General features: G+C 36.1%; 1 protein-coding gene across 2 annotated transcripts in view; it reads left to right on the forward strand.

Moving 5' to 3' along the window:
- The window catches only part of ASZ1 (ankyrin repeat, SAM and basic leucine zipper domain containing 1), a 70019-nt gene that overhangs the window by 11637 nt on the left and 32087 nt on the right, over positions 1-26295 (forward strand). The window lies entirely within an intron of this gene.

The following is a 26295-nucleotide window of genomic DNA, read 5'->3' on the forward strand; positions in this document are numbered from 1 at the left end:
CAAGTGATTCTTGCCTCAGCCTCCCAAGTAGCTAGGCCTACAGGTGCACCACAACTCCTGGCTAATTTTGGTATTTTTAGTAGAGATGGAGTTTCACCATGTTAGCCAAGCTGGTCTCAAACTTCTAACCTTAAGTGATCCACCTGCCTTGGCCTCCCAAAGTGTTGGGATTACAGGCATGAGTCACTGCACCTGGCCCACTCCTTTATTTTACCCACTGAATTGCTTATTGGGAATCATGTTTGGAGTATGTTGTGGTTGTTTCCATTTGTTTTGCTTCAGCAAGCCATTTTTGTATGTGTACTAAACATTAATATCACTAAGTACCTTTGTTGTTTTTTTTTAATTTCATTTTTTTCAGTTTTCTTTCAAAGTTCCCCTTTATGTGCAGGGGGGCTACATTCCAAGACCCCCTAGTGGATGCCTGAAAACATGGATAGTACCAAACCCTATAAATACTGTTTTTTTTCCTAGGATATATGTGATAATTTATAAATTAGGCATAGTAAGAGACTAACAATAACTAATAGAACAATGATAATATACTGTAATAAAAATTATGTGAATATGGTTTCTCTCAAAATATCTTACTGTACTGTACTCACCTTTCTTGGTGACCTGAAATGATCTGAAAAGATCTGTCAATCTGATCTTTGGATGTATAGTATATATAGCGTGGATATGCTGGACAAAAGATGATTCATATCTCAAGTGGGACAGTACAAAATCTCATCACACTATTCAGGACAGTGTGCAATTCAAAAGTTATGAATTTTGTATTTAATATTTTTGGACCTCAGGTTACTGCAGACAGCAAAACCACAGATAAAGAGATACCATCTCATGCCAGTTAGAATGGCGATCATTAAAAAGTCAGGAAACCACAGATGCTGGAAAGGACGTGGAGAAATAGGAACACTTTTACACTGTTGGTGGGAGTGTAAATTAGTTCAACCACTGTGGAAGACAGTGTGGTGATTCCTCAAGGATCTAGAACAAGAAATACCATTTGACCTAGGATTCCCATTACTAGGTATATACTCAAAGGCTTATAAATTATTCTACTATAAAGACACATGCACATGTATGTTTATTGCGGCACTGTTCACAATAACAAAGACTTGGAACCAACCCAAATGCCCATCAATGGCAGACTAGATAAAGAAAATGTGGCACATACACACCATGGAATACTATGCAGCCATAAAAAAGGAGGAGTTCATGTCCTTGCAGGGACATGGATGAAACGAAACCATCATTCTCAGCAAACTGACACAAGAACAGAAAACCAAACACCACATATTCTCACTCGTGAGTGGGAGTTGAACAGTGGGAACCCATGGACACAGGGAAAGGAACATCACACACCAAGGCCTATCAGGGGATTGGGGGGCTGGGAGAGGGATAGCATTAGGAGAAATACCTAATGTAGATGATGGGTTTATGGGTGCACAGACCACCATGACACGTGTATACTAATGGAGCAAACTTGCACGTTCTACACATGTACCCCAGAACTTAAAGTATAATAAAAATAAATAATTAAATTGTTATCATTTGATGGTGAATATTTCCAAACTTACTAAATAGGTACGTTAAAGGAGTAATTCTCATCCGCTTTAAAGTTTATATTGCACCCAAATTTTGTTTTAAGTAAACATTTAAATTTGCTAATATCATTTGGATTCCTGTGTGTCATTGTTTTTTGCAAAAATTTTGTAGCTTCTTCCAACATTTCTTCTGTTTCATCTTGAAAGTAGCTTCTTGAAAAAACATCACTTAAATGTGGTATTATTAATTTAGGTATCTCCATCATGATACCATGACAAGCATCTTTTAAATTTTGGGTTGCCACCTCAGTTCTAGAAAATCTCGCATCTATTGTTTCTTCAGATATTACATCCTCCTTCTGAGTCTCTGGTTGTATATCCGTTATATCTTCTCACTGTATCCTCAATATCTTTCTTTCATTTTCCATTTTTCAGTCTCATGCCATATTCTGGATTATAGCTTCTGATCCTCCCTCTATGTCACTAAATCTCACTTCACCTTCTAATCTGTTGTTGAAATAATGGATTTAGTTCCTCAGTTTTTAAGAAATTTTTAAAAACTTCTAGATTCTCTCACAGTTTTGGTCCAAATTATCTAACTTAAAATTACTAGAAATAGAAATCAGCATCTTCTATATTTTTAAATGGTTTATTTATAACTATTTTTGTGTCAGCTCTGTAATTCTTTCCTTCTCATGCAAACTTCTTTTTTAAAATGTTATTTAAAATAGCTTTGGAAATAGCATTGATTTAATTCATGGACAACTTTCCATATGATATGTAGATCCACTTTGTTCTTTTATTATTTTTTCTTTATTTTCTTTTATTTTTCCATTTTCTAGCATCTATGGAACTTATGGTAAAAACTGACAACTTGAAAGCCATTTTTAAAATTAAGCCTCTAGGACACAAATTACATCTCATGCTTCTCTTGGATCTTGATACTGACAATATTTAACACAGTGTACATTATGTGGCAAATATGGAAATGTAATACTGGTTTATTTTGGCTTTAGAATTGGAGGACTTTATAATTTTTAAATGAAACATTCATTGAATATTTGCTGTGTAATAGGCACTGTGTTAATTGCTTGTCTATGTTAATACATTGCATTGTCTAAATAATCTTTATAACTCACTGATAAATGGTATGTTATTTTTCACAGAACAGAAAATTGGTGCTCAAGCGTTTAAGTGCCTTTGAATGTAACAGAGGTTTGATAAGGGTATTTATAACAGTTTAATCTGAACAGGATCCACCAGTAGAATGTATTTATATTCCTCATCTTGCCTATATTTAGGGTGTTTTCACAACAGTTTAAACAGCATGACTTTTTATATTGTTGCAAAACATATGTTTGTGTTAAACTTCCTGTATCTTTGGGTTTGGGTTTTTGGTTTTTTTTTTCTGTCTTGTTCCCTAATTTATAGTTGAATATTTTCACTTAAACACTCTAAAACTACAAAAGTATGGGAACAGAAAAATGTTACCACTTTAACTTAGCTTAATCACCTGTAGGTCTGAAAACAAGGTGGCCTTCAGTCAAATTAATTGGAACTTGGCATAGTAAATCTTCAATTTAACCTTAAATTTGGAGTTGACATTTTTATTGTTAGAATAAGCCTTTAAAAAATATATGCAATTAACATTTTTGTTATTAGAAATTGTGGGTTTTCCCCCTAGTTTGCTGAAACCTTTTCTTGTATTAAAAAATATATATATATTTTTTACATTTAGAAGGCAATTTCTCTAGCATATTTGTATTTGTTACGTTAAGATTGCTCAGTCATAAGATAAGGGTTTTGTAAAGTGATGTGGCATTTTAATTTCAATAGATGCTTTATTACCAAAGATAAGGGTTTTGTAAAGTGATGTGGCATTTTAATTTCAATAGATGCTTTATTACCATTGATAAGGCAGAACACATTAATTAATGCCCTAGGTTTTGACGTAATCATTGTGTAATTGTTAACTTGTTGAATGTTATTACATGTTTTAATAAACAGAAGATACGTTTGGAAAAATGTTGCCTACTTTCTCAGAACATAAATTTAGTTGTAAATGTCACAGGAGCAGTTTGGTAGATAAAAATGTAATTTTGGCTTACAATAGTGACTTGTTTTCTAGTTGTAAGTAAAAGTGTGACATATCTTTGCTCTAAAAGCGTAGACTAGAATTACAAAACTATTATTTCATAAAGAATTTTTAGAAATATCTTATTTAGAAAACATTACAAGAAATTGTCATTTATGTTGTAGTTTTTCTTTTTAGTCTTTTAAAAACTATAAATAAGACATTTTTGTCATAAGATATTAAAATAATATAGAAGTTCATGTAGTAAATCATGAGTCTTTGTTGACTAAAGAAATTCCTTAAATTCTCTGCCCCAGGATAGCTATTTTAAGTACTTTGGTAAATGTCCCTAATCCTTTTTAAAAATACACATTTTCATACAAATGAACACACACACACAGACACTTCTTTTCACTTGTTTGGGATCTTTCCTTGTCAGTACATAAGTTTACCTCCATTTTTTAGCTGCTTAATATTCCTTATTATTAATGCACTGTAATTTATTGAACCATTATGTTGACAGCATTTAAGTTGTTTATAATTTTTATTGTTATGTTTTATGGGTAGTTAAGAGTACTGTCTTATGAGCCAGACTGCCAAGGTTTGAATCCCAACTTTGTCATTTACTAGCTCTGTGATTGGGCAAGTTATTCATCTTTTCAGTTTCATTCTTATATTAGGGGATAAAAATACCACTCACATCATTAAGTTGCTTTGTGTTGAGAACAGTACCTAGTCACAGAGTAAGCGTCAGATGTTTGTTTGCCATAACAATGATGATAATATCCTTGGTGCGTGTTAATTCTGTAGAAGACTTCCAGAAGTAGAATTGCTCAAAAGATTTGCACATTTAAAATCTTTCAAGTTATATCCAAACTGTCCTCCAAAAAGTTTTTTCCACTTTACATTGATAAACCATGTGAAAGTACCCATTTTGTTTTTGGCATTTTTGCTAACATATTATTAGGCTTTGTGGTTTGAACAATATCATGGATAAAAGTGAGCATGTTATATAGTTTTGTTATTTTTCTGATTTTTAGTTTGAACATCATTCCTTACGTTTTTAGCCTTTTATATATTTTTTAATAAATTGCCCCCATTATTTTAAAATTTATCTCTTATCTACATATAGGAGCTGATTTTACCTTTGTTAGCAGTTTTACCTGTATGCAGACAGTGATAGATATCTTAGGGTTACCTTGCATATTTAAGGCATATGTTAATATTGCTATTCAGATACCTAGAAATCTAACTGGCCCTTTTGAAAGCACAAAATAGGATAGAGGTGAAGAAAGCTAGTTGATGAAAAGCTCTTGGCACTAATTTTTCAAAATACATACATAAAAACCAAGATCACACACAAACACCTCTCAAATTCTGACTTGACTTTTATCTTATTAGTGTCTGGTACATGGTAGGAAATTACTATTTCTAAATTGAACCCAATTCTCCATCAAATAGACTACCTCTTGATAAGTCTTATTGATTGTAATAATGTTATACACACTGATTAGGTTAAAATTATACCACTACCTCCTTATAAAGTTTGTTTGAGAATTTAGCTTTTTTGTCTTTTGCTATACTTTAAATTCTAAATTTGAAAGGACAGCTTAATTGCTTTCATTTAAAAATGTGATTTTTTTTTTTCCTCTTACATCTTTCAGGAAAACAACTTTCCATACCCTGTCCTGAAGTACTAATAGCTGATATCAGGGAACTAGTTTATGAGTTTATAATTTATTGTTTATAAGTTGTCTAACTTTAGTGTATTGGTTTTCAACAGTATAATGATAACCAGAAATTCTCAACAAGAATCTCTCCAAAAAACACCCTGCTTATGCTTGAATAAAAACCCTGTTATCCTTTCTTTGTAATTTTTTACATTGTTTCATCTGCCATTTTATTGTAAAATTGTATTATAATGGCAAAATAGTCATAATTTTCATTGTTAAAATTAAGCAAAAATGTATTTTGAGTTACTGTATTAAGAAAAATTGAAAATTACTTATTTGTGAATGATCTTGGACTCAGAATTTATGTCCCAAGTCCTCTTACTATAAGCTTCATAACCTTGCTAACTTCTGAAACTGAACTTTTATTTTTCATTTATGGAATAAGATAAGAAAATTTGTTTCACTGATTTTGCTGGATTCTTGTGACAGTCAGATGCAATATCATGTAAAATTGTTTTGTAAAAAGTGTTGCATATAAATATGACAAGTTTCTTAAAAAATGGCTGATGCCATTAAAGAATCACACTTTAGTTATGACTGTACTACTAAGCAGATACAAGGAGTATCTATTAATAATTAGGGGTAGTATGTTTTCAAGAAAATAGTAAAAATAAATTATCTACATAAAAAGTTTATTTATAAGGGATATGTTACACAAAATTATAGAAGTATTTATAATAATTATAGGAGTATTTATAATAAATGTATTTATAATAAAAGTATTTATAATAAATTTATAATAAATAAAAGTATTTATAATAAAAGTATTTATAATAAATGTGTAGAATTAATGAGAATTTTACATGTTCCTAAAACAAGCAGTAGGATGATTAACAAGCAAAGTCATAAATATGGTCCTCATCCATTCCTTAATTCTAAGCTAGTTAAACATACATTTTCTAGGTGAGAGAGAACAATATTTTTCTTTCTTGGAAGCCTCACTTGGATTTGTTTAACTCTTCTTTTTAATCTTTTATGGAGAGGAAGTAGTGAAGTTTTTTCTTTCACATAATAAAAATATGTTTTCATTTGAGTGTTTTAGCTCGTATACATATTTGTTTTCAAATTTTGCTAAATTTTATGCATCCTGGTAGTTTTTCAGATAACTGACAAGGTCCCCCTTAATTTGTATGTTATTCATTTTTATTAAACAGATAACAGTGTCATTAAATCTTGGATTATCTTATAATTAACATTCCACATTTGAATGTGTTCTTCCTGAACATATAGTTGAATTCAAATTTCTTTATCCCCTTTTGGCTGGCTAAAATATTTTATTTAAAATAAAGCAAGGGACTTTTTTGACACCTTATTTATATTTTCAGTGACAAACTGTAAAGGAACACTGACTTAAAGCAGATTTCTTTTTTGCTAATATGTTTAACTTTTAACTATTAGAATTCTGAATAATTTTTTAAAATAAATTATTTCCTTGTTTTACTGGTTCTTATTAGAGCTGTTAGCATATCAAAACTGTAATTCATACAGTCTTTGAAAAGCTATGTTTTGCCTAATTATTCTAATTTTTCTTTAAATATGTTTTAAGTAAAACAATACAACATGGTTAAAGGACCGTTTGTATCCTCCCCAATCATATTTATTCCTTTTCCTTCTTTCTTTCTGATAGAAGCAACCACAGTCTTGTAATTTGTGTGTACTTTTTCTGCCCAAGTTAAATTACACAAGTGATCATCCATCTGTGCGTGTGTATGTAATCATCCGTAAACATTATATAATGCCACTTAACATACTTTTTATTCCACTTTCTTATTGAGATCTAATTGACAAAATGAAATCCATAGATCTTCAGTGTAGAGTTTTTATTGTGACAAATACATATACCCATGTAACCCACATCTGTTTCAAAATATAGAACATTCTTCCTTACGCTAGGAAGCTCCCTTAGGCCCCTTCCAAGATAATCCCCTGAACCCAGAAGGCAGCCACTCATTATTTTTTCTTACCCTGCATTAGTGCTGTTTACTACATTATGCAATATTGTACTTCTTAACGTCTAAATTCTTTTGCTCAGCGTGTTTTTGAGAACCTATGTTTTATGTATCAGTAGTTCATTTCTTTTTACTGCTGAGAAATGTTCTAATGTTTGGCTATATTACAGTTCATTCTAGTTTGCTTTTCATTATTAATATCTAGCTGAATTCTACTATGGTGAAGGAACATATTCTATATATTTCAGATCTTTGAAATTTTTTGAGATGTTCTTTATAGCCCAGCCTATGGTCAATTTTTGCACTATAAAATAATGTGATTTGGCAATGGTTGGGTGTAATGGTCTACTGTGATATTGTGATATAATAAATATATATTTGGTCTTTGTCCCCTGGTTCCTGGGACAAGCTCCTTCATGCCTTGTAATTTCTTGAATGATGGGGTGATCTTTTGAATGATGTAGAGCATGTTTGGTTAAAATATTTGGTCTTAATCACTGGCTCCTGACACTAGAACTTCTGAAACCCTTGGAATCTCCTGAGTGATAAGAGTCTTTAGACATCTTATACTAATGAGATGACTGGTTGTCGGGGAGGGAGGCAGAAAGACCAAGACATGATTAAAAGGTAGAAATTTTTAACACTACCCACTGACCTCCACAAAGAGATGAGAGAGGCTGAAGATTGAGCTAATTACCAATGGCCAATGATTTAATGATCCCTTCATAAAAAAAACCCTAAACTGTAGGATTTGTAGAGAGCTTTTGAGTTGGTGAATATGAGAAAGTACTGGCAGAGTAGCATGGTGAAATCTCACACCATCCCTCTCCTTCCCACCTGGGAGGTAAATTATCTCTTTGTCCAGCGTATCTGGATGAAGACTCTTTACACACTACCTGGCTGTTAGTCATCTACATTAACTTCTCCTGACATCCAACCATAGACATTGTCATGGCTCGATGATGCAGGATCACCAGAAGCAGATGATCCTCCTTCTAATGTATTGTAAGAAGGTGAAAGTAGCTTAACACTACATCACAATGCCTGTCATTCAGCCTGCTTCATCTCTTCACATATGCATTTTATCATTACATATCATCACAAGAAGAAAAAGGATGAATATAGTGCAATAAGATATTTTGAGAGAAAGATCACATTTACATAACTTTTATTGAGTATATTATTGCAATTGTTTTGTTCCTGTTAGCACTTACTGCTCCTGATTTGCAAATTAAATTTTTTCATAGGCACATATGTATAGGAAAAGAACATAGTATTTAAAGGGTTCACTACTATCTGTGGCCTCAGGCATCCACTGGGGGTCTTGGAGCGTATCCCCCGTGGATAAAGCAGTGACTACTGTCCTGATTTTTTTTTTACTTCCCGTGTTCTATCAGTTACTGAGATCTGCATTTTGGTCAACTTTTGCTTACATCTTTTAAGCCTACCATATCCCTGATGCATTGACCTTTTACTGTTATGAAGTGTACCCCTTTGTATGTAGCAATTCTTACTTTATTATAATATACTTAATCTAATATTGGTATAGGTATATCAGCTTTCTTCAGCATGTGTATAGTGTTTTTCCATCTTTTTGCTTTCAGCTTTTCTATGTGCTTTTATTTAAGTAATATATAGTTCTCCTTTTTTAAGCCAGATTGATTGACAGTAGTTTTCTTTTCACTGAAGTATTTAGTCTACCTGCCTTTAATGTGCACACTGATAGGTGTTTCATTAGTCAGTGCTCTTTTTTTCCAGTTCTGATTATTTTTTGATTAATCAAATATTATTTATTATTATTCCATTTTCTATCTTGCTGTAATTACTCATTCTTTTATTATTCTTTGAGTGGCTCCCCTAGAGATTATAACATATATTCTTTACTTATTAGTCTACTCTAAATTAGTACTTTTAACAATTCCTGGACAATGCAGGAATCTTAGAATATTTTAACCTCATTTGTGCCCATTCCACCCCTGCATTTGTGCTATTATTGTCATATATTTTAAATCTATCTCTTTTTTTTTTTTTTTTTTTTTTTTGAGATAGAGTTTCGCTCTTTGTTGCCCAGGCTGGAGTGCAATGGTGCAATCTCGGCTCACCACAACCTCCACCTCCTGGGTTCAAGAGATTTTCCTACCTCAGCCTCCCAAGTAGCTGGGATTATAGGCATGCACCACCAAGCCTGGCTAATTTTGTATTTTTAGTAGAGGCTGGGTTTCACCATGTTGGTCAGGCTGGTCTTGAACTCCTGACCTTAAGTGATCTGCCCGCCTTGACCTCCCAAAGTGCTGGGATTATAGAAATCTATCTCTCTGTAAACCTCACAATTTATTATTATCATTTTAGTATTGCTATCAATTATGTTATTATTACCAACATTTATTTGGATTTACCCACATATTCACCCTTTATGGCTCTCTTCATTCTATCCTCTCTTTTCATGTTTTAAACAGGGATTTAATCAGGGATCATTTTTCTTCTGAAAACCTTTTTTAAATACATCTGCTGGTGACTGTGTTTTTGTTTGAAAGCATTTTTATTTTGAATGTATTTTTATTTTGCTTTTTATTTTTGAAAGTTATTTTCACTGGGTATAGAATTCTAAGTTAGCATTACTTTCTTTTGATACTTTAAAGCTATCATTTTGTTGTCTTTTATTTTTACTGAAAGCTTGTATTCCCAACAGCATTAACTCAAGCGTACTCTGATAATGACCCTGTGGTCTAAGGAGAGTATGCGTTTGGAGTTCTGAGCTAAAGAATCTGGGGGTAGCCAACCTAGAGATTCACTTCTTATCTAAGAAGGGCATCTCAACCCCTGGCCCATTCCTTGGAATACAGGCCATACAGGGGATTGAGACCCTTTGTTGTGGGTTAGATGGAGGTTGCTAGGTGGAGATTTCTAAGTAAAAATGCTATGTAACTTGTACACTTTTAAGAAATAGTTGCAGTTTTCCTAATCAGCCCATTGCTCCTGGACCACCTTATGTATGTCTTTAATAAACCCTATGGCTTGTTCACTGGCTTGGGGTTTCCTCTTCAGACTCTCAAACATACTATCCCTATTGGAGTCAGTAGGAGTCCCACACAACAATTGGCAGTCCAGCCAGAAAGTTGGAAAGAATCCTGTGAGCACCAAGATGATGCGATCAGGGAAAAGGAAATCCACAAGGGAAACTCTGGGATGGCCATCCACATCTATGTGGGGCCCAATAACTGCTATCCTTGATGGATGAGGCCCACTGCATGAGTATGGGGATGCCCCATAACACCAAAAGGTCTGGAAGAGCTGCTGCAGGGGGTAGATCCAACTAAGTGAAAGTCATATGTCCAAGCTATGACAGCCATAGTTCATTGGCAGCTCCTGTGTGTTGAGGAGCCACTGAGGCTGAGGTCACTGCACAGGCAAGGGTGCATCAGTTATAAGGCAAGCTGTGATTGGAAAGAAATGCTTAGTTAGCTCAGACTAAAATGTTGGAGACCTTACTGTCCTGCCTGTGCCAACAGAATGACAGAATGGACACTCTGGCTTGCCACATAACTCATTTGAAGAGTTGTCAACTGCCAGGCCGACAAGTTAGGGCTGTCATGAATAAATCATCCTGTAACACTAAGTCCTGGGACCTCATGGAGAGCTCTAGTGGGAAGGAGGAAGAAGACTAGGATGAGTCCATAGAGGTTCCCATCCTCTCTGCATGTACATTGGGCACCACCAAGGTAAAAGTGGACCCCACAAGAGGAAGCCCCTCAAGACTTGCCCTGCCTGAAAGAGGGCAGAATACCACAATATGGGATTATACCACTGTGGAACTGGGAAATAGGTTCAAACAGAAGGGGAGAGAGTCAGTCATAGGGTGGTTTCTCTGTCCATGGGACGTGAGGGCAGAGAATACTATACTCTCTAGATTCGAGATGAATAAAATGGCATCCATCACAAAGCACCTGGTCCTGAGGCAGCATTTCTATGGCACCAATAATGAGGATCAGACCATCTCCCTCCTTAGCTGAGTGGTTGTGGGCTTCAAGGGGGCCTGGCCAAATGAGGGAGACATCTCCACATCTCCTTTGCAATGGCAGACTGAAAAAGTTGCAGGATGTCCTCTGGGAGTGGGGAATGAAACATGCTATTAATATTTTTGCTAAAAATCATCACGATCCCAACAATGAATTGGTTACTGCCAGAATAAAAGAGATAATTCTGCAATTGACACCTAAGTAGTGATATAGGATGCCGGTTTCCATCTTAAGCACCCTAATATGGCAGCCAGTATCCTGGGCAGCCCAAGTGGCCACTGACTTAAGGGAAACAGAAAAACAGCATAAGCAAGAGGTATGCACTGCTGGATGAAAGATAAGGGAGCCATGAAAAAAAAAGGAAGCAGTCAAGGGGCTTGTCAGAGTGATTTGCTGATAGATGTAGGCAACCTGCTGATGGCAGGGATACCTACTGAAAAAAAAATAGATAAAAAGTCTAATACTGTTTTGGTTAGACTGTAATAAAAACTCAAGCCGGAACAGCACTTCGCTAAGGAGCCGCAAGCTCAGCCCACCACCCCTCGCATACAGAGATGGCAGGCACTAACCCCTTTAGCCTAGGATAAAGGCCAAGGCCTCAGAATCGCAATAAAAGCAATGATGGCCAAGGACCAGAGGCCTCATGTAAAACTGTATATAAGTCACCTAAAAATAAACAGACTGTGCTTGCTCTAGTGCAGTGGTTCCTCACCTTTTTGGCACCAGGGACCAGTTTTGTGGAAGACAGCTTTTCCTAAGACTGGGGATGGGGGGATGTTTTGGGATGAAACTGTTCCACCTCAGATCATCAGGCAGGCGTTAGATTCTCATCAGGAGCATGCAACGTAGGGATCTCTCGCTTGCGCAGTTCACAATAGGGCTTTTACTCCTATGAGAATCTAATGCCACCACTAATCTGACAGGAGGTGGAGCTCAGGTGGTAATGCTCACTCGCCTGCCACCTACCTCTTGCTCTGCGACTCAGTTCCTAACAGGCCACAGACCAGTGCCAGTCTGCTGCCCAGGGGTTGAGGACCCCTTCTATAGTGGATACTGGAGCCAAATACACTCATAAATGGTAACACACCTATCAGTTCCAAGGGCCTATAGCAGCAATAGATAGTAAAGGGGGACGGGGAATGAGGTATAAAGGTTGAATTACTATTACAAGTTGGGAGACTGTCACGAAGACCCTATTTAGTATATATAGCTCCTGTCCCAAAATACATCTTGGGAATGGGGATCTTGTCAGGCTTGACCCTCCAAAGTGACAAAAAATTCAAACTGAGAGTTAGAATGACAAAACATAATCACGGTAACACAAAATGGACACCGATACAGTGGCCAGCCCCATAGCAAATAGTAGTGCTGAAGCAATACCACTTGTGAGTGGGGGTTGGGGGCACAATAAAATCACAGAAACTCTTAAGGAGTTAGCCGAGGTGGGTATTATGAGGCCAGTAGTGCACAGCCCATAAAACAACCCTGTGTGGCCTGTACAAAAACCTGACGGGACATGGAAAATAACAATACATTACCAAAAATTAAAATACCACTTCCCTTCTGATGAAAATAGGACAGGTGCTTGGCATATAATGTTTTCTTATTAATTTAGCCAAACCTTCTTCAGCATCCCCATTTCGCCCAAGTCAAGACCAATTTACATTCAGCTAGAAAGGAGAACAATGGACCTTTACCATCTTGCCCCAAGGATATTTACATAGCCCCACTATCTGTGAAGGTCTAATGACCACAGACATCAATCAATGGACTACCCTGGAGAGGGTACATGTTTTCCATTAAATTGATGATATCATGCTAACTAAGTCTTTTTCTACCTTACAAACTGCAGTGGTTTGTACCTTACAAATTGCAGTGGTATGGAGCTTGCTAGTCCCCACCTTGCCATCTCACTTGGCAGACAGAGTATGGGCAGCACAGACAGTTAAGGGTCCATGCTTATCAATCAAATACTCAGTGTCATCTGGTTGGGTAAGAGTAAAGTCAAGTCCTTCTCTCTGCCATTATAGATCAGGTGTAGGACTACCCATGTCCTACCACACCAAAGCAGTTGCAGACCTTCTTAAGCCTTATAGGGTATTAGTGTCCTTTTATTCCCCATTTGGCCCAACTCCTCAGGCCCCTATACCACTTAGTCAAGATGGGGGCTCACTGGAACTGGTCCACAGAGGACGATGAGGCCTTTAAACAAACTAAAGTTATGACTGGAAACTCTAGTACAGGAACAACCTTGTGAATTGGACATAGCCAGTTACCCTAAGGGGTGTGCCATTAGGGTTCTAGTCCCAATTATGGAAGGGGGCTGAAGCTAAATATATCATCATGGAGCAACAACTCAATGCTAAATATCATCTCTTACAACAGTGGACAACATGACAAAGGGGCTCCCAGTGCTGGTATGCACTCAGTATCCCATAGCAGGTTGGTTAAAGGATACCTTCCAGAAACCAAAGTCTGGGAATTCCCAGACACAGATGTGGCCAAATAACATACATATCTGCAATATTAGGCTCCAAACAAGGGGAGCACATCAACTAATAGTTCCTTAAGTGCAGAGTTCCATTTGGTGCTCAGCCCTGTCACCTGTTTGACAACTGAAGGACAATCTTTTATTGAGGTCACCGAGCCTGGTTTAATCAACTCCCAAGTGCTTAGAAAAACCTTTAATACAGTATGATTTCTATTATGTTTGGCATTCTCTTTTGTTATAGTTTGTATTGCTGCCACAGCATTTGGCTGCACATACTGCTCTTCCACATACCTGGCCCCCAAAAATCACACACAAAAAAACATGATAAAAATGTGAGGGCCATTCAAGAATATGCTGAGATGGAGTGTATGGCAGATGCACTTTACAGCAGTAACTCCAGCATACCCTAAGAATGGCTGTATGGTCTAAGTAGAATGTGTGTTCGTGTTTGAGCTTCCAAGCTAAGGAATCTGGGAGTGGGCAACCCGAAGATTCGCTCCTTATCTACGAAGGACATCTCAACGCCTAGCCCATTCCTTGGAATGCAGGCTGAACAGGGGATTAGAGACCCTTTGGGGTTAAGTGGAGGTTGCTAGGTGAAGGTTGCTAGGTGGAAATTATAAAGTTAAAATGCTATTTACGCTTTTTATGCATAAATAGCTTTTTATGCTTTATTATACATAAATGCTTTTTACAAACGGTAGCAATTTTCCTGTCCAGCCCGTCACTCATGGACTGCCCTGTAAGTTCTCAGTAAACTCTATGTCTCATTTGTTGATTCTGGGTCTCTCCTTCGACCCCTTAAACACAGTGCCATCCCTATTGGAGCCAGTAGGGGTCCAGCACAACAAAAGTCAGCTGTTACTCTTATTGTTGATTCTTTGAAAGTACTAGATTTTACCCTCTGGTTGTTTTTAAGATTTTCTGTTGGTCTTTTTTTAAAAAAAAAAAAAACAGCTTTGCTATGATATCCCTAGGTATAATGGGGTTTTGTTTTTGTCCCACAGGAATTCTTAAATCTGTTGTTTGATGTATTTCATTAGTTTGGGAAATTTTTCAGGCAGTATGTCTTAAGATACTGCTTTTTCTTCATTCTCCTCTCCAATTGAGATTTAGACCATTACATCTATATTGCATTTGTTTCTTAACACTCTTTTCTTCTTTTATCTTCTCCATATTCACACTGGGTATTTTCTTTTGGTCTGTCTTCCAGGCCATTAATTCTCTTCTGTAGCTAATCTACTGTTAAACCCATCTATTAGCTTTTCAATTTCATTAATCTTGTTTCTTAGTTCTACAATTTCCGATTGCTTCTTTTTTTTCCCCTAAAGTTTAGGTCTTTAATTAATTTTTCCTTCTATTTTTCTTCAACAGTAATCACACTTATTCTAGAGCATGTTTTAACATCTATAGGTCTGGATTTTTTTTGTTTGTTTGTTTGTTTTATTTTGGTCATTTGGCTCTGTCTCCTAGAATGCCTGGTAACTTTTGGTTGAATGCTGGATATTATATAAAAATTTAGTACAGGTCTGTTTGCTTCCAGAAAATATTTAATATTCTTCTGACTGATAGTTAAAATAAGGGCAGGTCTCCTCAATTAAATCAGGGATTAAGATGATTTTAGGCTGGATTTCAGGATCCATTTATTTCCTGTATTTTCCACAGTCTCAATTCAAACTTGGGGTGTTTATCTGAGCCACTCTCCCTTTGAGGATCATGAATGCCAATTTTTATTTCCTCTGTTATTTGGCTGAAAGCTCTCTTAGCATCTAGTTTTAGCTTGGTGGTTGTAGTCTTCTTCAGCCCCTGAAAATACTTTGAAGGCAGAAGTTCAACAGAAGATCACTTCTCTGCAGGGTCACCTTTCTGTTACTCTCCTTTTTCTAGATTCTTGAAGTTCTCAGTGCTTTAGTAGACCTGAACTCCAGTTTTTGTGTTGGAGTTCCTCATCACCATAAGAAGGTCTAAAGGTACTGCTTTCTCCTAATGCTACCCAGGAACTGGCAAATGTCTAAAGGGAAAAAGTGGAAGAGGATATAAGACTCAATTCAACAAATGCTGCTTTTCTCTCCCGGAGCTTGGCTTCTCCTGTTCTGGCAACTTTGGTTTTTCTACTGTGTCTATAAGCATATTTGTATTTTATCAGCTTTTACAGTCTTTTTCAGTGGGAGGTTTGATCTAACAAAACTTTTCTGATAGGTGGAAATGGATATCTAATTCCTAGCATTTTATCATTGTCAAAATTTCCTTTATCATAGTTGTTTTATTAATCTCTCAACTATAAACTGTTTTAAGCAGATTAAAAATATCATATAATACTGAACTGTATGCAAAAATACGACATGAAGACCAACCATTTTACCCTTAGTACAGATGAGTGACAAATACATCATGGTGAAAACATATTTTTTCTGTGAGACTGAGTTTTGCTTTCTGCACCAGGATATCATCACTCAAGCCTCTATTTACGAGGTGGACAAGCAAGATTGTCGCAAATTTTCCATTACTGACATCGATGGAGCCATGACAATTTGGGATTTCTGCTTTTCTTTGAATGCCCTCTAGTGGAAATTTTATTGAAATGAAATAACCAGAAATTGAGACTAACGAAAGGTTCTGTATCATCCAGAAATAAAGTTTAATTATGGTTATATAATGTACATAAACTTTATTCTTTTTAACCAACTCTTATTTTTTTTAAGTTTTATTGAGATACAATTATGTAATGTAAAGCTTAAAGTGTACAGTTCAATGGTTTAAGTATATTTATGGTAGTCTGCAACCATCACCATAATCTAATTTTGGAACAATTTTATCATTCCCAAAAGGAACTTAATATGCATTGGCAGTCATTGATTCCCACCCAAACCTCCCAACCTCCACCCCTTAGCAACCACTAATCTACTTTATAATTCTATAGGTTCGCCTGTTCTGGACACTTTACATGTAGCCAACTCTTGACTATAAAAAAATTTGAGGAAGCCTGGTAGATGAAGAAAAAAATCACTTAATGTCATTGGTTTTTAAAATTGGTTTCTGTTACACAATTAATACATGCTAAACGCTAAGAGTGAGAAGATGAAAGACGCAGTACTTACCTCAAGAATTTGACAGTACTGAAGAGATTCCAAGGCTATAAGCATTTACAACATAGGAAGATTAGAGGTAATAGAAAGTGTCTCTAGGAACAAAAACTGGGAAAACTTAGATGCAGATGACAAGTGAAACCGTCCTAGAGGTTCATTTCTCAAACTTAGTTGTTTTTTGTTGTTTGGTTTTGGTGGGTTTTGTTTTGTATTTTTTTAGCATTTAGTTTCAGCTTTGTTCAGTTTTGAGAGACAGTCTTGCTCTGTCGACCAGGGTGGAGTGCAGTGGTGTGATCCTGGCTCACTGCAGCCTCGGCCTCCTGGGCTCAAGCCATCCTCCTGCCTCAGCCTTCTAAGTAGCTTGGACTACAGGTGCATACTACCATGCCTGGCTGATTTTTTTAATTTTTTGTAAAGACAGAGTCTCACTACGTTGCCCAGTCTGGTCTCGAACTCCTGGTCTCAAATGATCCTCCTGCCTTGACTTCCTAAAATGCTGATCTTACAAGTTTGAGCCACTGTGCCCAGCCTCAAACTTTGTTTTGAAAAATAAGTAGGAATTAGCCAACTGAAGATCATAAAAATGAATATTCAGTTTAGAGGAAGGTACACATGCAAGTGGAGAAAGATGAAAGAGCCTGTTTCATTTAGGCAGTTGTAAATAGTGAATCTAGAAATATTGTAACCAGCTCATGAGATATTAGAGTAGAAAGTGGGTCAGAATTGACCCACTTTGGCAGAGGCTAGATAATAACCTGTGTAATCAATCCTACTGAGAGATACGAATTTTATCATGAAAGCTATTGAATAATTTAAGAATGAACATATTAATATTTTGTAAAGGTCATTCTGACAGCAGATTGAGAACGAATTGGAGTCAAGAAATCCAGTTAAAAGATTATTGCGAGAGCAACTAAACAGTGTTTCGTCAGCACTATACCTGCCAGTATGTATAGAGGTACTTCTCTCTCTATAATGGCTGTACAGTATTCCACTGTATGGATGTGATACCTTAATCCAGTATTTCATTGAAGAACACTTGGATTGTTTCCATTTTTTAGTTTCACAAAAAAAGTACTACAGTGAACATCTTTGGCAAGTTGGATAGATTTTTTGATAGAACACATTCCTAAAGTGGAGTTGCTGAGACAAAGGTAGATGTGTATTTAGAATTGTGATAGTGTTATGGGAAGGCAGGCCTTGAGCATGAGATGTCCAGGTTCTTGGCGGGTTGAACAAAGAGTTGAGCAAAATGCACAAAGAAAGAAAGGAACGAAACAGCGAAAGTAGGGATATATTGAAGCGAGGTAACACTCCACAGGATGGGAGTGTTTTAAGCAGATTAAAAAGATCAGATAATACTGAACTATATATAAAAATATGACATGAAGACCAACTATTTTACCTTCAATACAGAGAAATGACAAATACATCATTTGTGGTTCAGGAGCCCCACTCACAAGGTTTTCTGGGGTTTAAGTACCCCTTTTGAGGTCCCTATTGGCTACCCACTATGTGGATGAAGGATTTGGCCTGTGGCCAATTAATAGCTGCAGTGAGTTCGCCTGTGGCCAACCAGAGGCCAGAGTGGACTGGCACCCTGTGCAGATAAAGGGATAGCCCGCGCTTGGCCCACGGCCAATCCGTGGCACTTTCCCTTTCCACCTGAGACTTAGTGGAACGGAGAGGCTTGTAGAGGGAGTAGCCTTTGATCCTTGTTACTAGGCTGTGGAGAGATGGGGATTTTTCTTTTGATCCAGCTTTAGGAAGTTAGCATGAATTGGCCTTAGGTTCTCTGCCTTCAGACCCAGTGTTTTCTTCCAGCTTTAGGAAATTAGCATGAATTGGCCTTAAATTCCCTGCCTTCAGACCCTATTCTTCTGCCTTAATAGGTGTTACCAAATTGTCTTCTGAAAAAATTGAAAACCTTTACACTATCTCCAACAGTACTTGAGAGGACATACATAGTGACAGCACTAGATATTTTTTTATGTTGTGAGCTTTACTGTTTGATTTGCAAGTAATGATGCCTCATTTTAGTTTGCATGCTTTTTAATAATACTTAATTGATTAGTCTTGCATATTTTTGTAAGTTGTATTTCTTTGTCTACTAATTAATTGCCTATGTACCTTGTAGTTTTGCTGTTTGGTGGTTCACATGTTTCTTATTGATTAACAAGAATCTTTTGTATATTGGATCTTTTAGTTTTTTATTGTGTTTGGTTTGGCATGGTTTGGTTTGGTTTGGCATGGTTTGGTTTGGTTTGGTTTGGTTTGGAGACAGAGTCTCACTATGTTGCCCAGGCTGGTTTTGAACTCCTGGGCTCAAGAGAGCCTCCTGCCTCAGCATCCCAAGAAGTTGGACTATAGGTGTCTGCCGCCATGTCTGGTAGGTATTTTTAAATTCTTTTAGTTATTTTAATTATTTGTATTAAATTAAATAATTTTATTTTTAATTTAATTATTTTAATATATGTTGTAGATGCTATTTCTAGTTCGGTTTTTGTTTATGCTTTAAATTTTTTTATGTTATGATTTTGAATGCATTTTTTGAGAAAAAAATGTCAGAAAGATAACTTACAAAAAGTGTGTTAGGCTCAGAGATTTTAATAGGTTACTTATTTTAAACTTCCAAGGAATAGATTACATTAATACTATCAAAACCTAAGGGAAAAAAAAGCCTTTCATTTCTTGTTTATAAAGCAAACATAACACTGATTCTGAAATCCAATTTAAAAAAGATCCACTTAAAGAAATCTTATATGAACATGGATACACAAATCTTAACCACGTAATGAAGTATTAGCAAATTTAATGTTATCGGCAAATTAAATGAATAATATACCTGATCAAATTGATTCAGGTCAACTATACAAAAATGGTTCAACATTAAGGAAATATATAAGCAGGTCAGAGGATTTTTAAGGTGGTTATCATTATAATAGATGCCAGAAAGATATTTTATAAAAGTTAAAATCTCTGATTTTTATAACCTTAGTAAAATTTGATTACATGAGTAGCTCCTTAATTTCACAAACATTTATCTGAAGACAAAACAAATTACATGTTTAATGGAGAAGCATTAGCAGCATTTGCATTAATGTCAGCAACAAGGCAAGGATGCTTGTTATAAGCACTTTTAGTTTTACCATTGTTTTGGGAACTGTAAGGCAATTCAGTTATGTAAGAAAAGTACAAGATGTAGTTAATAATAAAACTACCTATTAATTACTGAGAATTTACTTTGTGCATGGTACTGTTCTTTGTTACTAAACATTATTTTCTCATCACAGATTGTGATACTAACACAAATAGGTGCCACAAATGTAGAAACTATTTTATGCTCATAGAAAGTTGTAGAAACTGAGGCAGGGAGAGTTTAAGAAACTTATCTAAGCCAGTAAATGTTGGAGGCTAGATTAGACCTAGGCATTCTGACTCCACAGCTTAACACTGTAAATCAGAGGTTGGCAGACCTCTTAAGTTTCACTGGAACACAGCTGTGCTCATTTGTTTATGTATTGTATATGGCTGTGTTCATGATACAACAGCAGAGTTGAGTGGTTGTGACAAATCCCTGTATACATCACAAAGCCCAAAATATTTACTGTCTTGCCCTTTACAGAAAAAATTTGCTGACTGCTGATCTAAACCATTGAACTATGCCTCTAATTAAACTATTAGATCTTTTTATTAGGAAAAGGAGAACAAAATCATGATTTTTAAATTGTATTAATGTATGCTTGGTAAACCGAAAATAGTCAACTCAGAAATAACAATCATAAAGTATAGTAGTTTCTACAAAACTAATGTGCAAACTTCATTTGATTTCCAACTCACAAGAAATGAAAAGCTTGAGAATATAATTTATTATGATTTAAAAATGTGAAAGATCTAAATGAAAAATTTAAAACTACACCAAGTAAAATAAAAGAAGATTGAATAGACATGTCATGTTGGCTGGATGTTGGTTGTCATCTTGACTAGGATGACTCAGTATTTAAAAAGACTTTTTTTTAAATCTAAATTTATAGAATTAAACATCTTATTCAGAGTGCCAAAGGGATTGTTTTAACTTGATGAAATGATTCTAAAAATTCTGGAAGAAAAACATGACCAAAAAAAGAATTTTTGGAAAAATAGGCTTATAAATTCAAGCTCTTAAACTGAGAATATGCTAAAGTCTTGCCCTTCCACAGAAAGCTTTAGATATAAAGGTATTAAAATATTTTGATAAAGTTAGTTTTGAAACAAAAAAAGTTATCTCTGCAATGGAAAAAGAGTAACTCGCCAAAGAAAGAAACAGATGGGCAACTCTAGCAATACCTAAAATCTGCATTACTGATAGACAAGGTTATCTTGTCTTCTGTGTTTGGAGGCCTTTGCCATAGACCAGAAGGTAGGTGCACAACCATAAATCACCAAAATCTGAAGAATGTAGGTATCATGAAACAGGTACAACAAATTCAACGAAAGAGTGACTTAAGCTAGAGAAAGTGGGAAAAATAGAGGAATCTAAAAAGGCCTTTATTCCTGAACAATAAAATAGGGATTTGCCTTCACAAAATAACAGTAGATATTAAAAAACAAGAACAATGAATTATGAAAAAAGGAACTATTGAATATTAAAACTAAGTATATGTGTAGAAGAGGTAGAAGAGTAGATGGGACTCATCTAATGAGCTGATTAGTGGACTGGAAGATAGAGGTGAGGAAATATCCAAGAATATAACACAAAGGGCTAAAGAAATGGAAAGTATAAAGGAAAGGTAGAGACATGGAGAATATTTCCAGAAGTCCTAACATCTATCAAATAATAATTCCAAAGGAGAAAATAGAAGATAGACTATATTTGAAGCAATAAAGACCAAGAATGTTTCCCAGCTGAAAACAAATTTGTAGGATTGAAAGAATTATTGAATAAAAGATTTATATACAAATAGATAAATATATATACATTTTTAATTAAAATATGTAGACACATCACAATAAACTTCAGAACATTAAGAATGAAGGCAAAAATCCTCAGAGTTAACTACAGAAGAGATTATTTACACATCAAGAAAACTCCTATCAAGAAATGACCATCTTGGCCAGGCTTGGTGGCTCACCACTGTAATCCCAGTGCTTTGGGAGGCCAAGGTGGGAGGATTGCTTGAGCGCAGGAGTTTGAGACCAACCTGGGCAACAGAAATTTTAAAAATTAGCCAGGCATGGTGGTGCATACCTGTAGTCCTAGCTACTCGGGAGACTGAGGTGGAAGGATGGCTTGAGCCCAGGAGGTCAAGGCTGCAGTGAGCTATGATGGTGCCATTGCACTCTAGCCTGAGTGACAGAGCAAGACCCTGTCTCCTAAAAAGGGGGGGCTGGCATAGGGGAGAGTATTTATGTTAAATTTGTATTAACTTTCCATCATAAGTTTGGTGTTCTAGTAGCTGAGGAGAGAGTGAAGCAAAATAAAAGTAAACATCTCTTTTCTCATGAAACCATGTATAGTTATTGATCAACTTTTCTCTTTGTTGAATAGTAAGGATAAGCGTTTTGGAGAGGAGAGGACTTAAAAGTAAGTACTGTACTTGAAGAAAATAATGAAATTAAAAGCTTCCAGATCAAGTGGGTGGGAGTGAAACTAAGAGAACTTGATCAATCTAACAAGGTGATTCCATGTCCAAGGAGACATGGAAACATGTATTTATTATGGAAGCATGATAAACAGAAGGTGCAAAAGTGTCAGAAATAAATCCAGCCATATTAATAACTAAGAAAAGTAATATAATCGGTAAAACTCACTTATTAAAGTAATAGTAACTCTCATATTGGCTAAAAGCAAAATCCAGTGAAGTCACACCTAAAATAAAACATTACATTAGAGTGGAAAATAAATAAAATGATTTTTTAAATGCCATTTATTCAGCAAATATTTATACCTGGTAAATATCAAGAAAAAAAAAATACCCCAGGGTAGTAAATAAAATGCAAGGCAAAAATTACTTAAGGGACCAAAGAGAAAATGATGTTGATAGAAGCAACAATTTAACAAGATGGTTTTAATATATATGGCTTTTAAATATATAAAACAAAAACTAGTAGAACTAAAAAAAGAGTGGAACATCCATAATCATATTTGAAGACTTTAATATATCTCTTAGAAAAACGTTAGACAAAAAATATAGAATAACACAATTAACAAGAGTATCTAGTTGATATTTACCTAGAATTCTGACTTTAACATAATTTACATGCATGGATTATTTTCAACATAACTTATGTCGTAGACCACAAAGAAAGTCCTTAAGAATTTTTTTTTTTTAAATGATACCTGGCCAGGCACAGTGGCTTATGCTTGTAATCCCAGCACTTTGGGAGACTGAGGTGGGCAGATCACCTGAGGTCAGGAGTTCGAGACCAGCCTGGCCAAAGTGGTGAAACCCATCTCTACTAAAAATACAAAAAAATTAGCCAGGCATGGTGGCATGCACCTGTAGTCCCCAGCTACTCAGGAGGGTGAGGCAGGAGAATTGCTTGAACCTGGGAGGCAGAGGTTGCAGTAAGCAGAGATTGTGCCATGCACTCCAGCCTGGGTGACAGAGTGAGACTCCATCTCAAGAAAAAAAAAAAAAAAGAAAAGAAAAAAAAAGTTATATCTTAATAATTTCTGGTAATTTCTGGATTAATTAAAATAGAACTGGTAAAAGTGACAACACAAGGTCTTTATATCAGAACTTGTGTGATTCAGACAAAACACAGAGGAAATTTCCTCAGAGAAAAATAATTTTAAATTCATTTATTGGCAAATTAAAACATTATATGAACAGTATATTATTAATGTTTAAAAATGACTTTGCTTATTGTATTATTTCCATAGCTAGAGAACCCTAAAGATTTCCCCCAGAAGACTCCATAAACCCCGATAAATGACTTTAGTAAAGTCTCAGGATACCAAATCAATGCACAAAAATCAGAAGCATTTCTATATACCAATAATGTTCAAGCTGAGAACCAAATCAAGAATGCAATTCCATTTATAAGAACTGCAAAAAAATAAAATAATTAAAATACCTAGGAATACATCTAACCAAGAAGGTAAAAAGATCTCTACAGGAGGACTGAAAAACACTGCTGAAAAAAAAGGATTTTCCATTCATTTTTTAGAATACATCTAACCAAGAGGTAAAAGATCTCTACAGGAGAACTGAAAAGCACTGCTGAAAGAAATTATGAATGACAAACAAATGAAAAAGAATTCCGTAATCACAGATTGAAAGACTGCAGTATCATTAAAATATCTGTACTGCCCAAAGCAATCTACAGATTCAATGTGATTCCTATCAAAGGACCAATGTCATTTGTCACAGAATTAGGAAAAACTATTCTAAAAGTCATATGAGGTCGGGCATGGTGGCTCACACCTGTAACCCCAGCACTTTGGGAGGCAGAGGGCAGACAGATCACCTGATGGCAGGAATTTGAGACCAGCCTGACCAACATGGTGAAACTCTGTCTCTACTAAAAATACAAAAATTTGCTGGGCCTGGTGGTGCATGCCTGTAGTCCCAGCTACTTGGGAGGCAGGAGAATCACTTCAACCTAGCAGGCAGACGTTGCAGTGAGCCAAGATCATGCCACTGCACTCCAGCCTGGCAACAGAGTGAGACTGTCTCAAAAAATAAGAAAAAAAAAAAAATGAAACCAAAAAAGAACCTGAGTAGCCAAAGCAATTCTAAGCAAAAAGAACAAACCTTGAGGCATCATGTTACTTGACTTCAGACTATACTAAAAGGCTGCAGTAACCAAAACAGTATTGTACAGGTACAGACATAGACACATAGACCAATGGAACAGAATAGAGAACCCACACCAACAACCAACTGATCTTCTTCAAAGTAAACAAAAATAAACAATGGGGAAAGGATACCCTATTCAGTAAATGGCACTGGGAAAACTGGATACCCATATGGAGAAGAACGAAACTGGATTTCTACTGCTTACCATATACAGAAATCAATTCAAGATGGATTAAATACTTAAATGCAAGACCTCAAACCACAAAAATCCTAGAAGAAAACCTAGGAAATGCTCTTCTGGACCTTAGCCTATGCAAATAATTTATGACTAAGTTCTCAAAAGCAAATGCAACAAAAACAAAATTTGACAAGTGGAGCCTAATTAAACTAAAGAGATTCTTGACAGCAAAAGAAACTATCAGCAGAATGGGAGAAAATATTTGCCAACTATGCATCCAACGAAGGACTAAATATCCAGACTCTATAAGGAACTTAAATCCGTAAGAAAAATAACCTCATTAAAAAGTAGGTAAAGGACATAAGCACTTTTCAAAAAAAAAGACATACAAGCAGTCAAGAAACATGAAAAAGTACTCAACATCACTACTCATCAGAGAGATGCAAATCAAAACCACAATGAGATACCATCTCACACCTGTCAGAATGACTATTATTAAAAATTCAGGCTGGGCGCAGTGGCTCACACCTGTAATCCCAGCACTTTGGGAGGCCAAGGCAGGTGGATTCCAGAGTCAGAAGTTCAAGCCCAGCTTGGCCAAGATGGTGAATCCCAGTCTCTACTAAAAATACAAAAATTAGCCAGATGCGGTGGCAGGTGCCTGTAATCCCAGCTACTCAGGAGGCTGAGGCAGGAGAATCGCTTGAACCCAGGAGGCGGAGGTTGCAGTAAGCCAAGATCACACCACTGCACTCCAGCCTAGGTGACAGAGTGAGGCTTCTTCTCAAAAAATAATACATAAAAAGTCAAAAAATAGCATTTTGGTGAAGCTGCAGAGATAAGGGAAACACGTACACTGCTGGCAGGAATGTAAATTAGTTAAACCACTGTGGAAAACAGTTTGGAGATTTCTCAAAGAACTAAAACTAGAATTACCATTTGACCCAGCCATCCCATTACTGAGTATATACCCAAAGGAAAATAAATCATTCTACCAAAAAGACACTGCACTCATTATGTTTATCCCAGCACTATTCACAATAGCAGCTGGGCATGGTGGCTTATGCCTATAATCCCAGCCCTGTGGGAGGATCGCTAGAGGCCACGAGTTCGAGACCAGCCTGGACAACATACAGAGACTCCATCTCTACAAAAATAAAAAATTTAGCCAGGTGTGGTAACACATGCCTGTGGTCCCAGCTACCTGGGCGACTAAGATGGAAGAATTGCTTGGGCTTGGGAGGTTGAGACTGTGGTGAGCCATGATTGTACCACTGCACTACAGCCTGTGTGACAGTACAACCCCCTGTCTCAAAACCCAGACACAGTGGCTCACGCCTGTAATCCCAGCACTTTGGGAGACTGAGGTGGGCAGATCACCTGAGGTCAGGAGTTCGAGACCAGCCTGGCCAAAGTGGTGAAACCCATCTCTAC

This window comes from Mandrillus leucophaeus, unplaced genomic scaffold (assembly GCF_000951045.1).
Source record: "Mandrillus leucophaeus isolate KB7577 unplaced genomic scaffold, Mleu.le_1.0 Scaffold2281, whole genome shotgun sequence".
Taxonomy (NCBI): domain Eukaryota; kingdom Metazoa; phylum Chordata; class Mammalia; order Primates; family Cercopithecidae; genus Mandrillus; species Mandrillus leucophaeus.